At 36.8% G+C, this 6184-nt stretch overlaps 1 pseudogene; it reads right to left on the reverse strand.

Annotated features, from left to right (window-relative positions):
* Window positions 1–518: 518 nt before the first annotated feature.
* Window positions 519–1199, reverse strand: LOC114025469 (annotated as a pseudogene).
* Window positions 1200–6184: the final 4985 nt, after the last annotated feature.

Raw genomic sequence — 6184 nt, forward strand, 5'->3', positions numbered from 1 at the left:
AAAACCCCTCTGATCAGCCACTTGATTCCCCCTCAGTCTTTTTGGCCAGAAGTTCAGGAAGCAGCTGCCCTCTGATCAGCCACTTGATTCCCCCTCAGTCTTTTGGCCAGAAGTTCAGGAAGCAGCCACTGCCCTGGGGCCTGCTCTCTTGGAATGGGGCTGGGACCCTGCACTTCTCTTTCACCACCACAGAAACAGACTTTTCCCACTGACCTTCTAAGTTGTCTTTGGTGTTCATGGGTTGAGAAGTCTGAAAACCATCACAGTTGCCTGTGATTCACTCCTCTGAGGCCTGCTCCAGGTTAGCTGTGTCCTGTGCATCCACGCCAAACTGCGCTCCTCTTCCCTCTCTGCATGATATACCTTTCTGATCAACCATCCAGGCTGTCTTTGGCTGGAAATTTGTTTCACTCAGTCTTTTTGTGGGTTCTGGTGCTTTAGAATTTGTTTAGAGTCATTTTTATAGGCATTTGGTGAGGTTTGGGGGAGAGCTCAAGCAAGTCACTGCTTTTACTCTGCTATCTTGGCTCCACCCCCGCCATCTGTTCTTGACTAACACTTTGTAAAACAATCCAGGTCACATATTCCAAGAAAGAAGAAATGGTCAGTGAGCCCTGATAAGTATAAAATTCCAAGGACTCTGAAAGAAGACAAGGTGGGTCAAAGTCAGTGAAGACTGATTCTTCACCCTTTGTTAAATTTTGATCAGAGCATCAACGACTTTTTGAAGTACTGGTTTAGCAGTTCCCATCTCTAAAAAAGATCCCAACAATAGCCAGTCCATTATCTTTGGTCACAGCAACCTTGAAACTCTCATACTTTGTATTCCAATGAACCAAATGAAGCTTAGCTGTATATTGCTTTCCATCCAAAATGTGCTCAGAGCCCTGGTTCCCACTGGAGCCTCTGTGAAAATGAAATTGAATCAACCCATAGTTCCCAATCAGGGGTCCTTCATTTAGCACTGATCTATCAGTGGAATCATCAAACTTGACTTTGAAAGAGTGACCATTGTTGACAATCCTTTTAGCAGTAGAAGGGTCAGAGAACTTCGGAGGTTTCAGAGAACCATCATATTGCATTTTAGAGTGCTGAATTTCCACAGGAGACTGTTGTTTTCCATGGGTAATAAGAAAAGCCTTATGCCAGCAACCTGGCCCATTTAAGCCTGACTCTTTTCCCCAGTGATGTTGGGACATGGTCTTGCAAGCTATTGAGGGTTTAATACTTAGCTCTTGGGTTGCACCTCTGCACTGGTTATAGCAAGCCTGTCCCCAGCCCTTTCAGTGATAAGCTTTTATAAGCTTCCACCAACTCCAGGTCCCTTTGCAGCCAGAGAGGTAGGAGCAGAAATGGAGCCAAATCAAGACTTCTTAAACCTCTCTATTATAAGGAATCCATATTATCAGACCTATCATTATAAAATCAAAAGCACCCTAGTAAAATTCAAACAAGTTTCTTTTTAAACAAACATTGGGGAGAACCCTCAGGATTTTTTCCCCTTCAGAGCTGGATTTTGACAGTAATGAAATAAATATACCAGGGAATATTTTACTTTGTTTTTGTATCTCCAGCACCTAGCACAGTTTCTGGAACACGGTTGGTACTTAAAAATGTAATTTCCTTACTGAACCATATATGTAGGTTGTAAGTTAGCTATAACTTAGTAGATAGATCTTCTTTGTTGTTGAGTTGTTTCAGTCATGTCCAATTCTTCCTGACTCCATTGGAATTTTCTCGGCAAAGATAACAGAGTGTTTGCCAATTCCTTTTTCAGACCCTTTTATAGATGAAGAAACTGAGGCAAACAGGGTTAAGTGACTTGTCCAGGGTCACATTGCTAGGAAATATCTAAGATCAGATTTGAACTTTTTTTCCTGATTCCAGACCCAGTTCTCTATCCACTGGACTGTCTGTCTGAAGCTTAGAGAGGCTTCCTGACTCCAAATCCAGTAATTCTATCAACTACACAATTATATATCTATTGTTTAATTTTGTAATAATGTAATTAATAACTGTAGTAACCTTTTTAGGATGCTGGAACTTCAAATTAATATTTGAAGGTTCTATGATCATTTCTTTGATTTTACAATGCATAGTAATATTTTCTGTAATGTAAATCCTCCTTGATGGCTTCAAAATAGATATGTTAAAAATCAAAAGTGAAATGTTATATTATGGTAAGAATAACAGGAACACTTGGCTTCTAAAATGCTTTGTTATTTCTCTCAATTTCTAGGGCATGATACTAAAACCAATAGTGCTGCAGGATTTGTTCATCTAGAGTTTATATTTTTAAATAGAGAAAAAAATGAAATGTAGGCACCAAAAATAAAATAAATCAAGGTCTATACGAGAGTACTATAAAACTACCTCAGAGTATTCATGTGTGAAATTATCTCTACTCACTTCCAATTTCCAAAGTGACTCTAAAATATTGTTCCCCTGTTATTATCAAAGAAAAGAAGGATATGTACTTTATGATGAAGTTACCAAATAATCCTATTCAAAAATGTAATCCATCTGTATAACCCATGTTTCAAAGTTCCCTGATAGCTGTGGGACTCACTTGGAATGGGTCTAATCTTTGGAAAATTCTTTAGAAGTCAATATTAATTTGGTACCTTTTGTCCCTGCCCAGAATTTCCTGTGGGAATTCTGCAAATGCAGATTTTTCCATACTCATGTCTGGGTTTCCAGAAGTGTAGAAATCTGGGTTCCCAAGTCTTATACAAGTACTGAAAGTAAAATATTAGTATTGGATAGAGCAAAGTCTTTAATTTTTTTTCACCCCTGGGAAATACTGATAGCTCAGGGAAACATTTGTGTGTCATTTCTGCATGACACATACAGAAAATTCAAAAAGCACTTCTAGTAGGCTATAAATAGTGAAAATAATTCCTCTCACAAAGCAACTGGACTTCTTGTTATAATGGGCAGTGCTGACATCTTAATTATTCATTTGCTCTCCTACATCATCCTAGATAGTCCCACATAGACTTAGAGTTCCATCCTATTGTGTAGATAATTTTCATCTTCACCATCCTTCACTCCTTTCTAGCAAATATACTTTGAAGATAATGAATACAGATGAATTAGTAACTCAGACAACAGGTGGAAAGTAAAGTACAGGTTTTCTGTTCCTTCATATTATGACTGCATTGATATTTGGGTTATATTGATCCAGCAGGTGCAAAAGACAAAGGGGAAAACCTTTCTCCAGTCTTTTCCACTCTCACCCCCTAAGCATGATAATCAGCAATTCTCCTTTTCTCTATTGAAAGTCATCCTTCCAAACTCTTGAATTTATGGTGACTTTTGAGGTAACCTCATAGGCTACTGATGTCCAAGAAATTTTCCTTTTCTACTCTGAGGATAGATTTTGGGATGACACTGTCTGAAAAGTTTTCCTTCTCCTCTAACTAGGAGTCAGGGGCTTCAGATCATTGTACATGTACTTTCTTCTGAGACTATATGAGAGAGCACATTCATCGCTGGAATAGACCACCACTACTAGCTGCTGTCATCTCTTGGTCTCAGAAAGGACTCTTACAAAAATTTTGCTCTCAGGCCTCATGGAAGAGAAAACTACAGGAGAGAAAAATACATTCCATTTGACCGAAGGGAAAGAAAAGAGTGGAAGAGTAATCCATGAGTCTAAAGCTGTAATGCCTTTTTACCAGCCCTAGGGTTAGAATCCCTCTAGGTTGTAGTAACTCAACTAACCCATGGCCCATTCATATCCCTTCTTCAAAAATCAGCTCATGGTTCCCCTAATCAGCCATGTGAAGGAAAGAAGAAAAACAGAGCAGGAAACAGGAAGTGCATAAGAACACACAGATGTTAAATAATAAATAAATTGATAAATAAAAAGGTCATTAAAAACCAGTGAGGAACCCTAGTATATATTCAGGAAAAGAGGCCAGGAATAGAAATCCTACGTTCCCCTAGATAAGGAGACTAAGGGAGCCTTGAAGTTCAACTTCAGGGGTCAATTCACCATTGAAGGGGGAACTCTGTTTATATTTTTGTTGTTATTATCCTTGGTTACTTTGTATATATAACTATATAATTATAGATCTAAATGTATGTAACTATAAATATAGCTACACATAGCTCTAACTATATATGTCTATGTATAACTCTCTATATAACTGTAACTATATAACTATATATATGTATATAAATATATCATCCTAATATTTCTGTTACCTGGGGAGTTTGAAAAGCAAATAATTTGTTTAGGTCTGATTTTCATTCTAGAAATACAAGCTATTGAGAGTTTAGTACTTAGCTCTTGGGTTGCACCTCTGCACTGGTTATAGTTATAATTATATTTAGGGATATATATATATATATAATATATTATAATATATACAATATTTTATAATATTTAAAGTTATATTATAATATAATAAATATATTGATATATATAGTTATATTATAATATAATAAATAATATATAATATACAAATATAATATATTTTATATTATAATATTTATTATATTATACTAATTAATACAATAAGATATTAATTAATTTTTAAAATAAAAAATAATATAAAAATGTCCAGTCCTCCATCTTGCTTGTCATATGACCTTGAAGTAAGGAATGGTTCTTTTTAAATTGAATATACAATATGTTTTTATTAATGGTTAGGCTCATGTTTATAGGGTATCTCATCTTCATTTGAATCTTGAGATACTTTACACTTTGAATCCATTATTCCATTCCTTCCTCCAGATTAAAGTGTATGTATAATAGTCTTGTGTTATTTCACTTCCCTTTATATTTGAAGGTCTTTCTCTGGGTCACTTGCACAATTTATTGTTTGCCTTTAGAATTGTTAAATTTAACCACTGTGTGTCTTGGAGCCCCATAGCATAGTCCCATTCTTTCCCTACCCCCAGGAGGCAATCTGTGGATTCTTTCAATTAAACCTTTGGTTTCTTTGTTCAGAAGGTCTGGGAATTTTTATTTGTTTATTTCTTGCATTGCGGTTTTTCGGATTTTTGACTTACCACGTTTTTATGAGAGACCTATAGTCATTGCACTATCTCTCTACATGCTTTCCTAAAGATCAATATGTTTTGCTTGTATGGATATCATGTTTTCTTTAATGTTATTGTTTTTTGATTCTCTTCTTCTGAATTAACCTTAATTTATGTATATTTGCAGTTTCTTTGGTGAGATTGCTAACATGGATTCAAGTTATCCTATTCTACCATTTATTTCTGTGAATGCTGTTAATTCTGCTTTCACAATTCTATTTTTGGTTTTAAACTATTAGGAACATCATGTTGTTCCATGCCCTTTTGGGAATCAGAGTTCTTCTCCTTAATCAAGTATTGATTCATCTTTGTCTTGCAATATTTTTCCATAGATGCCTGTAATATTTTAGCTCATCTGCAGGTCATATTCCTTCAGTTATGAATATCTTCTTTGTTGGTTTATCAGCTTATGTTCAACATTTTTACCTGAGTTTTCTTTCTTCTGAGACCTTTGGTAATTTTGGTCTTTTTTCCCTTATTTTCCCCTACTTCTAACTCTCCAAATTATTTTGTTTTGATTACAGTTTCCCAGGGACTGTACCTCAAAGCTCACTAATCCTCCTCTCATGCTGGGCAATTCATGTTTCACTAGGTTCACTTTCTTCCTCAAGTTAATTTGGGGGGTGAGAGAGGACAGATAGAACTCCAGCTGGATGCTGGGCTTGTTTGCTCAGGATTAATAAAGTATCACACAGTACCAAACATATGATCTGCCCCACTTCCCTCTGTTCCTCAGTTCTCTGAATCAGCTTTGTTGCAACAAGGAGCTGCCATACCACTGACCCAGTCAGAGCAAGCTTTTACCTTTTGGTTTTCCCTAGCACTGGTAGGAGGGAGTGGTATAGTGGCATTAAGCTACATGGTTGGCTCATGCAGTCCTGCCCTTTTGGTGGGAAGTGGGAGGATGCCAAGTAAGCATTCTTGGAGTTAGGTATTAGTCTTCTGTGTTGTTAGTTCACTGGATTATTGGCTCAGTAGGGTTCTTGGTGTCCTAACTTGTGGAGACATATGTAATGCTTTATCCTTTGCACAAAATTCCCATTTTGGTGGAGGTTTGAGAGGTTGTTAAGATTGAAGAAAATAGGGGGCAGCTAGGAGGTGCAGTGGATAGAGCTCTGGCCTTGGAGTCAGG

Source organism: Vombatus ursinus, unplaced genomic scaffold (assembly GCF_900497805.2).
Source record: "Vombatus ursinus unplaced genomic scaffold, bare-nosed wombat genome assembly UNPS02014830.1, whole genome shotgun sequence".
Lineage (NCBI taxonomy): Eukaryota > Metazoa > Chordata > Mammalia > Diprotodontia > Vombatidae > Vombatus > Vombatus ursinus.